An 11,349-nucleotide genomic window follows, 5' to 3' on the forward strand; every position below is an offset into this window, starting at 1 on the left:
GAACAGGAAAATAAGAACAAGAGAAAGAATTTGCGAATAAGAGGACTCCCGGAAAATCCTCAGCAGGAAGATCTGATAGAAATTGCGGGGGAATTATTTAATCAATTTCTGGGAAGCCAAGAAGCAAATACTGTAAAGATTGAAGGAGCCTATAGAATAAGGAGACCTACTGGTATCACAGCAGAAAGTCCAAGAGATATAATTGTCAGATTCGAGAAATTGGAGGAAAAAAATCAAGTATGGAGAAATATGAGGGGAAAGTCCCTGATAAAATATGGAGAAAAACCACTACAAATCTTTCCGGACTTAGCACAAGACACACTAAGAAGAAGGTGGATGCTAAAACCCCTACTAAAAATGAGAGCGGGGGAGGGATTGAATGGTTTGTCCAGGAAAGAAGAAAGGGAAAGGAATTCTCATTTGAGTTGCTGTCTTTAGAGATGAGGGGATGGAGAGACCCCTGGTGCATAACGGGGCCCGGGACCTCTACATCCCTGTGGGAAGAAAGGAAAAAAGTAGAATGGATCTGATAAAATTTATGATGTACAATGTTAGAGGGTTAAATTCGCCACAGAAGCGACACATGGTATGAAGTGAAATAGAAAGAATGGGTGCAGAAATAATATTTCTACAAGAAACCCATCTGGCATTGGACGGTAATATCAAATTATACTCCAGGAAGATTCCCACATGGTATTATGGAGATTCCCCTACAAAAAGGGCGAAAGGAGTGGCAATTGGCTTTGGAAATAATGTTGGATTTGTGATAGAAGATAGAAAGGTGGACCCTGAAGGTAGATTCCTGTTCCTGAGAGGAACTATATCTGGTATAAGATATACCTTGGCGAATATTTATTGTCCTAATAAGCATCCGAAGAAATATTTTTTGGAAATTCTAAAGGAACTAAGTGAATTCAAGAAAGGCTACTTAATTCTAGCTGGAGATTTAAACTTTACTATGGACAGCAAACTAGACTCCACCTCCGGGACTGTCAATAAGGAAAAAAAAATACTAAGAAGAATAAAAAGAAAACTACTCGAACATCAACTAGTAGATGTCTGGAGGATTCAACACCCTAGTACAAAGGACTTTACATACCATTCAACGGTACACAAAATGTACTCCAGACTTAACTATATATTGATTGAACATAGAGTTCTGGATGTAGATATGGAAACAACAATAGAAACAGCTACAATATCAGACCACGCTCCAGTGACAATGAGAATAAAACTAAAAAGGTAAGCGCTGGGGAGAGGAGCATGGAGAATAAATGAAGATATAATTGAAGACCATGAAGTAGAGAATATTATAAAAATGGAAATCGATCAATATTTCCAGGCCAATGCTACATCAGAAATAAGCTCAGCAACAATCTGGGAAGCACATAAGGCCGTCATCAGGGGCCAACTGATCGCCATTGGTTACAGAAAAAAAAAAAGAAAGAGAATTTAACATGCAAAAAATATTAAAAGAAATCCACGATCTAAAATTTAAACATAAAAGAAATGCGGAAAAAGAAACCCAACGAGCTCTGATATTAAAAAGGGAACTATTGAAAGACCTCATGGAACAAGAAACAAGAAAGGAATTTAATAGACTTAAAAAAGACAGATATAAAGGAGGAAACAAGCCTGGAAAACATTTGGCAAAAATGTTAGGACGTAAAAAGTCAATAAATTATATAGAGAAGATAAAGAACGGAAGAGGAGAAATGGTAAATAAAACAGCAGATATCGCCACGGCATTCCAAACATACTATAGTGCATTATATGCAATTAATAATGAAGATATGTATAAGGAGAAGAGAAAAGAAAAAATACAAGAATACTTAAAGAAGGCGAATCTGCCAAAAATACATGAAGAATACCTGACAGCTTTGAATGCAGTAATTACGCAGGAGGAAATTAGAAGAGCATTGAAGGAAACACCTACAGGGAAAATCCCTGGACCAGACGGGTTCACCATTAAATATTATAAAAAATTCCAGAGCCAATTGATTCCGAGACTATGTGATTATTTCAATAAAATAGGGGAAGAAGAAATAAGGCGTGAATCTCTAATGGCCCATGTTACTATAATACCAAAACCCGGAAAAGATAAGACTTTATGTTCTAGTTACAGGCCCATAGCACTCCTTAATGCTGATACAAAACTATATGCTAAAGTTTTGGCCACCCGTTTAAAGAACTTAATGCCAGATTTAGTTAACCCGGATCAGACGGGATTTATAGCCGGAAGAGAAGGGAGAGACAATAGTTTAAAAACCATATTATTACTGCAGAAAAATAAAAGTGGAAAACCCCCAGTCCTACTCTTGTCAATAGATGCTGAGAAAGCATTTGACAGAGTGGACTGGGGGTTTATGATGGATACACTGCAACATCTGGGATTGGGGCCCAAGATTAGACATTGGATCCAAAATCTGTACAGTAGACCAACGGCAATGGTTAAGGTCAATGGTAATATGTCAGCACCTTTTGAAATGTTTAACAGGACTAGACAAGGGTGCCCGCTCTCGCCACTGCTATATGTGTTAACGTTGGAACCTTTCCTGGCTACTCTTCGAAATAATCAAAATATAGAGGGGGCGAGAATAGGTGAAGAAGAACATAAGATAGCGGCTTACGCCGACGATATCCTAATGTATATAACTAACCCAAGAAAGTCTTTGCCAAACGTAGCTAAAGAAATAAAAAAATACGGAGAACTCTCGATCTTTAAAATAAATCCTATAAAAACAGAAATTTTAAATATAGGGGTGGAGAAGAAAGAAGAACTTTGGCTACAAAAGCAGTACCCATTCACATGGGTAAGAGGAGAGTTGACCTACTTGGGGATCAAATTGACATCTACGGTAGCGGGCCTATATACGGCTAACTATGTCCTCCTCTTAAATGAAATAAAAACAGACCTAAAGAAGAATATAACAAGACCACTGTCATTGTTAGGAAGGATAAATGCTTTTAAGATGGTCAGCCTCCCAAAAATAACATACAAATTCCAGATGTTACCCATAGAAATTCCGCAGAGTTTTTTTGAGATCCTTAAATCAATGTTGATAAAATATATATGGAAAAACAAAAAGCCGAGAGTCAATTTTGCCACAATAACAAGAGAAAAAAAACACGGAGGATTAGCAGCACCGGACATAAATAGATATTATAAAGCCACGATTATTGCACGTATGGTTGAATGGGGGAATAAAGATAAAGCGAAAGAAAAAAAATGGATCCGAATGGAAAATAGCATAAGTAAAACAACACTGCACAAAAATGTATGGGTATCACGGAAATATAGAGTATTGGATGAAGATGCACATGGAATAACAAAAAATGTTTTCAAGGTTTGGGACTTAATTTATAGACCGAATAAATGGACTTATAATTCACCTTTAATTTCACTTACGGAAACAAATTTTTTTATCCCTGGGAAAGGGACTCGGCTGGGAATCAAAATGGGAGCAGCACAAATAAAGGACATCATGGAGCAAGGAAAAATAAAAACATTCCGAGAGATAAAGGAAAAGAATATATGGGACATTAGTGAATAGGAATATATACAATTAAAACATTTGGTAAAGTCAATATCTCCGCCTATAAGAGAAGAAAAAAAATTAACAGCCCTGGAAAAACTATGCTGTATAAAAATCCCATTGCGACATGTTATATCAAAAGTATATCAAATCTTGACAGAATTAGATTCACAAGGAAATCCATACTTTATAGGAAAATGGGAAAAAGAAATAAACAGGAAGTTTGAAGACCAACAAGTAGAAAGAATAATAGCATCCGTATATAACACCGCAACTGATATAACTACAATCGAAATGAATTATAAATGTATCACGAGATGGCACAGGACACCTGAAATTATGCATAAAATCAGTAAAGATAAAACACCATTGTGTTGGAGAGAATGTGGACAGATAGGAACAACTACACACATATGGTGGGACTGTCCAACAATAAAGGACTACTGGCAGGAAATTCTGGAGTATATTGAAGTGATAACTGGGGAAAAGGTATCCAATACCATACAAGCTTGCCTGTTCCATGAATCAAATGAGTCAAATAGTAGCTATACGAAAACATTAATTCCACCATTGATAAACGCCGCAAAGGGACTGATACCAAAAAACTGGTTAAGTGTTCGAAAACCAGACATAAAAGAATGGTTCGAGAGGGTGGAAAATTATAATAATCTTGAACATCTATGTAGCTGTGATGAGGGCCAATTCAATATATATAGAAAGAAATCGAAGCCGTGGAAAGATTTTAAATCAACTGAGCAATATTTGGAGAAAATTACAGTAGACAGCAGCTAGAGAAGTGGGGGGAAAAAAAAAGTAAGGGACAAACCATCAGGGGTGGGGGGATAGAAGAGGGTGGGTAAGGTTTATATTAACTGAATTAAAAGAGATTAACTAAAATAACTAATAATGAAAAAAATAAAAAATATATAAAACAACATCTGAAATACCACAAATGATGCAAAACCAAAAGTGGAGACGGAATTATGAATAAAATCATGAGCAGGTCTCTTGCTGTGGTTGAGTCTGAGGTGGGAAAAAAAATAAAATAAATAAATATCGGCGGGCGTAATGTATCGCAGATACGGTACGCCGCCGTAACTTAGGGCGCAAGTTCCGTATGCAGAAAGAACTTGCGCCCTTAGTTACGGCGGTGTAACATATGTGTGTCGGCGTAAGCCCGCCTAATTCAAATGGGGATGATGTGGGCGTGTTTTATTTAAATTTACTGTGACCCCACGTATTTGACGCATGCGCCGTTTGTGAAAAAATCCCAGTGCGCATGCTCGAAATTACGCCGCAAGTCATCATTGCTTTAGACGTGAACATAACTTACGTACAGCCCTATTCGAACGACTTAGGCAAACAACGTAAAATTTTCAAAACTCGACGCGGGAACGACGTCCATACTTAACATTGGCTACGCCTCATATAGCAGGGGTAACTTTACGCCAAAAACGATGTAAAAAAATGTGCCGGCCGGACGTACGTTTCTGAATCGGCGTATTTACCTAATTAGCATATTCATTGCGTAACTATACGGAAGCGCCACCTAGCGGCCAGCGTAAATATGCAGCCTAAGATACGATGGTGTAAGACACTTACGCCAGTCGGATCTTAGGGAAATCTATGCGTAACTGATTCTCTGAACGCTGTCGTATCTCCTTTCTGAATCTGGCCCCTTGTCTTGTTTGCACCGCCTGTATACTGCTGTTCAAAGTATATAGGGCCAAAGGGTCTTGTAATGACCTGGGGAGGAGTGGTGGCGGGGAAACCCATGCTATTTTTTTCAATGATTTTTATCCATATTGCAGGGACAAAACATTACATTAAAGCCGCAAGCAGTATTAAATTTATTTTTTCTTATAGTAATCTAATTTTGTGCAGGGACATTTCTAAACAAGTGCCACTACTATAGACACCCAGCAGGTACGCTATTTAAAGGAATTTTTCATTTTTTTGTGTCACTTTAACCACTTACACATACACCCCCTTCCTGCCCAGACGAGATTTTAGCTTCCGGCACTGCGTCGCTTTAACTGACAATTGCGCGGTCATGCGACGTGGCTCCTAAACGTCCTTTTTTCCCCCACAAATAGAGCTTTCTTTTGGTGGTATTTGATTGCCTGTGCGGTTTTAATTTTTTGGGCTATAAACAAAAAAAGAGCGTAAAATTTTGAAAAAAAAAAAACTCAATATATTTTACTTTTTGCTATAATAAATATCAAATTTTTAAAAAAAATGTATATTTTTTTTCTCAGTTTAGGCTGATACGTAGTATTCTACATATTTTTGGTAAAAAAAAAAAAAAACGCAATAACCTGGTTTCTGCAAAAGTTATATTGCCTACAAAATAGGGGACATAATGATTTATTGTTTATTTATTTTTTACTAGGAATGGCGGTGATCTGCGTTTTTTTCCGGGACTGCGACATTATAGCAGACACATCCGTCACTTTTGACACATTTTTGGGACCATTCACATTTATACAGTGAACAGTGCTATAAATACCCGGGTTCTCAAAGACGTTTTCCAACAATAACTTGAATATTGGGCTTTAAGATGAGCATTTTTTAATTCGAGCGTTCGCGTCCCATAGACTTCAATGGTGTTCTAAATGTTTGCACGAACGTTCGGTCCGTTCGAAAGTTCTGGTGCGAACCGAACGCGGGGGTGTTCGGCTCATCCCTACTCACCACTTATAAACTTATAGTTTATAATGAGTGAACATTTTCTCAAAGTGGAACTTTACTCATAAAAATGTGATAAAATAATGTTTATTAACAAGAAAACTACATTCCACCTTAATTATTCAGCTACCCTTGTACTGAAGCTCACAACCTCTGAGCAGCAGTAGAATTTCAGGCTTTCAGCAGACTGGCCTCCAAATAAAAAAATCAGTGCAAAAAAAAAAATAGAGCACAGCTGATCATGTGCAGAGCAGGGTGAGACAATGGATTTTAAACAGTATAGGCATTTAGGGCCAGATTCACGTAGAAGTGCGGCGGCGTAACGTATCGTAGATACGTTACACCGCCGCAAGTTTTCATCGCAAGTGCCTGATTCACAAAGCACCTGCAATGAAAACCTACGCCGGCGGCCTCCGGCGTAAGCCCGCGTAATTCAAAGGGGCGTGTGCCATTTAAATTAGGTGCGCTCCCGCACCGGACCTACTGCGCATGCTCACTTTTGAATTTCCCGCCGTGCTTTGCGCGAAGTGACGTCATTTTTTCGAACGGCAACGTGCGTAGCGTACTTTCGTATTACCGGACCTCTTACGCAAGAAAAAAATGTTTTGAATTTCGACGCTGGAACGACGGCCATACTTTAACATGGGCTGTGTAAAGTTAGGGCAGCTAAAACGACGACTAACTTTGCGACGGGAAACTAGACTAGCAGCGACGTAGCGAACGCGAAAAACCGCCGTGGATCGCCGTAAGTACTAATTTGCATATCCGACGCTGGTTTACGACGCAAACTCCCCCCAGCGGCGGCCGAGGTATTGCATCCTGAGAAAAGAGAAAATTACCCCTAGGGGCTTTGTGCTGCAGCAAGGAATAGAAACGTACCAAAAAATATATAAAAGTATAAATTTATTTAAATATGTTGTACGGAAAAAGCCCCAAACAGTAGGGACTCAAGATATGAGCTTGGTAAAAAACATAAGTCATACATGGCAAATAAAAACACAAGGTAGAACAAGTACAGACATAGCATAACAGTACTGTAAGTATACAAATACTATGGGCGAAAAACACCCCTACGCGTTTCGACCTTTTATAAGTAGCGGTCTTCTTCAGGGAGTATTAGTTAGACGCTGCCATAGGTTCTGTAAGAAAGAAAATACATACAAAGAGAGATACATATAGATAAGTGGGACATAATAAACAGAAGAACACAAAGAGGGCCCGCCACCCACAGCCATATAGGTAGATGGCAGGATGCGGGTAAACCTCCTACAGAAGTGGACTAGTGTAAAAAATCCCACTGCCACTCACCCAAGACGTCCAATGGAAGGCGTAGACCCGGACCAGATGAACCACTGCCGCACCATCAAACTCCCCCGGGGGGTACCAGAGGGGTGAAAAAAGGGGAGAGGAGCTCCCCTGGGTCAGTGTAGAAAAGGACTCCGAATTCAGGTGCACCACCAAGAGAGGGACCGCCCGGGCCTACGAGAGGTCACCCGATAGCGCGCCAGGGCCGCGCCCCGAGGTGGGCCGGAGGGGGGGGGGCTCCAGGCAAAAAGGGGGGGGAAGGAGGGCAAACCGAGGCGGGGAAGGAGCACAGGGAGGGGGGGGGCAACGGGGCCGGGGATGGCGGATCAAGGCCAAGCAGGTGGGGACGAGCACACGCGCCTGGCTGAGTCACAGGGGGGCCCCGACACCACCGTGTGCACCGGGATGGGTAAGTTGGGGTGCGGGGGAGCGCTCCCCTCCTAAGGTTGCGGTGAAGACCCTGTAATGTAAATACACGTATATGTATAAGACTGGGAAGCATGTCTAGAAAATAAAAATGGTAAATATATGAGTACACGCCAGGCTGAACAAGAAGCCTGATGTGTAGGCATGGAAATTGCGTGAGGGAGATGCACAGGGGAGAAAAGGAGATGTGGGAATGAGGGGAAACAACAAAACAACAATAGGACACAGAGTGAAAACAAACCAAAAATAATGAGCCTGGTAAAAGTACATAAAACAAAGCAAAGAAGGTGTGTAAGTGACTGAATGAATGACAATGAAGAATGCAGTGTGTGATCTAGTGAAAGATGTGGAAGTGTATGTGAAAGGGATGTGGTAGAGCAGCAGTGTGAGGTGGGAAAGCAAAAGAAAAATGGAAAACAACAAGGGGAGAAAAGAAAAGGGATAAAAGGGGAACAGGAAATATGGGGAATGTTACAGTGAAAAAGAGAAGAAAGAGGAATACAAATGAAAATAAAAGTAATAAAAAAATGCTGATAATAATCCTGTGACTATAAGTGTATGAGTGATCTATGGGTGTGTGTGCATGTGAATGAAATCATGAAAACAGGTGAATAAGAGGAAGGTGGGAAAAGAAACTGCAAGGGAAAGGGGCTAGTATGGAAACAAATGAAAAGGTGAAAAAATACCTGTGCTATCTGTAAAGCTCACAGAGGTAAGATGGTCAGATGGTAAAATAGTTGAAGCTGTAGCCTTCCTGTTAGGGAGGGATGTTGAGACACCTATTGAAGGAGGTGCTGACGTCTGTTGAAAAGTAAACGAAGTAGAAGAGTAAGATAATAATGGGGATACCGGGGTGGATGGCAGGTTTACAGGAAATGGAAAAGAGAGCCAAGGCTCCCACTTACCTTCCTGCAGCCAAAATCTGTCATAACCACCAAACACAGTCGCCGTGGGATCTGGATTTGTCCCAATGAGGCTGGCTGCTTATATAAGGTATATCTTGAACAGGTGAGGGAGTGCACTCCCTCTACACCTGTAGCAACCCCACCCTATGATGCAGTAGGGGGCGGGCCCGGATGGACCCAACCCTGCCCGGGAACCACACCCACCGCTGGGGCAGGTGTAAACATCGCCGAAGATCCCCCCCACCACACACACCCCCCCCCCCACAGGGAACCCCCCCATCCACGGGAACGCCACACCCACCCCCCCCACACGGCCAACAACCCCCACCCCCCCCCACCCACCCACCACGCACGCAGCAATACAGCGCGCCCAGGCCGCCATGAGGCGGCAAGTGGTGGCCTCCCCGGCGTTCCAGAAGGGACTGTTAGGTCCCCGGTGTACCAACTCCATCCTCCTCGTCCATGGACGGCAATGCGGCAATTGGGGTGTCTACTTTCCAAAATGGGGTCATTTGGGGGGGTTTTGTGCTATTTTGGCATTTTATGGCCTTCGAAACTGTGATATGTAGTGGGGAGTGAAATCAAAAATTTGCGCCCTTAGAAATGCTGAAGGCGGTGCTTGGTTTTCGGGGTCCCGTACGCGGCTAGGCTCCCAAAAAGTCCCAAACATGTGGTATCCCCGTACTCAGGAGAAGCAGCAGAATGTATTTTAGGGTGCAACTCCACATATAACCATGGCATGTGTAAGCAATATATCATTTAGTGACAATTTTTTTTTTTTTTTCATTATTCAATCACTTTGGACAAAAAAAAAAAAAAATCAATGGACTCAACATGCCTCTCAGCAGTTTCCTTGGGGTGTCTTCTTTCCAAAATGGGGTCATTTGGGGTTTTTTTGTGCTATTTTGGCATTTTATGGCCTTCGAAACTGTGATAGGTAGTGAGGAATGAAATCAAAAATTTACACCCTTAGAAAGCCTGAAGGCAGTGATTGGTTTTTGGGGTCCCGTACGCGGCTAGGCTCCCAAAAAGTCTCACACATGTGGTATCCCCGTACTCAGGAGAAGCAGAAGAATGTATTTTGGGGTGTAATTCCACATATGCCCATGGCATGTTTGAGCAATATATCATTTAGTGACAACTTTGCGCAAAAAAAATAAAAAAATATATATATATTTATTTTTCCCGCAACTTGGGTCAAAATATAAAATATTCCATGGACTTGAGATGCCTCTCAGCAAATAGCTTGGGGTGTCTACTTTCCAAAATGGGTCATTTGGGGGGGTTTTGAATTGTCCTGATATTTTATGCACAACATTTAGAAGCTTATGTCGCACATCACCCACTCTTCTAACCACTTGAAGAAAAAGCCCTTTCTGACACTGTTTGTTTACATAAAAACATATTATTTTTTTGCAAGAAAGTTAAGTTGAACCCCCAAACATTATATATTTTTTTAAAGCAAAGGCCCTACAGATTAAAATGGTGGGTGTTGCAAAAAAAATTTACACACAGTATTTGCGCAGCGTTTTTTCAAACAAATTTTTTGGGGAAAAAATACACTTTTTTTTATTTTAAAGCACGAAAACACACTATATTGCCCAAATTATTGATGAAATAAAAATTATGATCTTAGGCCGAGTACATGGATACCAAACACGACATACTTTAAAATTGCGCACAAACGCGCAGTGGCGACAAACTACATACATTTTTAAAAGCCTTTAAAAGCCTTTACAGGTTACCACATTAGATTTACAGAGTAGGTCTACTGCTAAAATGACTGCCCTCGATCTGCCTTTCACGGTGATACATCACATGCATGGTGCAATTGCTGTTTACATATGACTCCAGACCGACGCTTGCGTTCGCCTTTGCGCAAGAGGGGACAGGGATGCTTTTTTTTTTTTTTTGCTTTTTTTTTATATATATTTATTTCGCTTTTTTGATTTTATTTGTTAACTGTTCCTTCCATTTTTATTTTTTTTTACCATTTTTATTGTTATCTCAGGGAATGTAAATATCCCTTATGATAGCAATAGTTAGTGACAGGTACTCTTTTTTTAAAAAAATGGGGTCTATTAGACCCTAGATCTTTCCTCTGCCCTCAAAGCATCTGACCACACCAAGATCGGTGTGATAAAATGCTTTCCCATATTCCCAATGGCGCTGTTTATATCCAGGGGGGGGGACATTCCCTCCCACTGAATGTAAAAGCAGTCTAGAGGCTAATTAGCCGCTAGGACTGCTTTTACATGAAAGCCGACCGCTGGCTGAAAAGAATGATACCAAGATGATGCCTAAACCCGCAGGCATCATTCTGGTATAACCATTTATTTTTTTTCCTTTTTTTTTTTAACACTTTTTTTTGTAACGAACTGTTCAACTTTTCGGTTCCAGGTTTGGGTCTCTCAAAATGCGATGGCATCTTGGGAGACCCTCTGTAAGTGTACTTAGCCTGTGTAATGTTTTACCCTACACTAAAAATT

General features: G+C 40.8%; 1 long non-coding RNA gene across 2 annotated transcripts; it reads right to left on the bottom strand.

The window, feature by feature from the left end:
- Positions 1 to 7,333: 7,333 nt before the first annotated feature.
- LOC120940458 lies at positions 7,334 to 9,082 on the bottom strand. 2 transcript variants are annotated; one of them, XR_005749428.1, is made up of 3 exons: positions 8,861 to 9,082; positions 8,642 to 8,756; positions 7,334 to 7,363 (listed from the first exon to the last, which is right to left on the bottom strand). It is a non-coding gene; the product is annotated as an uncharacterized LOC120940458 (long non-coding RNA). The 2 variants fall into 2 exon arrangements; XR_005749427.1 differs by lacking the exon at positions 7,334 to 7,363 and adding an exon at positions 7,819 to 7,989 and having other exon boundaries at positions 8,861 to 9,077.
- Between the last annotated feature and the right edge of the window lie 2,267 nt (positions 9,083 to 11,349).

Source organism: Rana temporaria, chromosome 5, assembly GCF_905171775.1.
Source record: "Rana temporaria chromosome 5, aRanTem1.1, whole genome shotgun sequence".
NCBI lineage: Eukaryota > Metazoa > Chordata > Amphibia > Anura > Ranidae > Rana > Rana temporaria.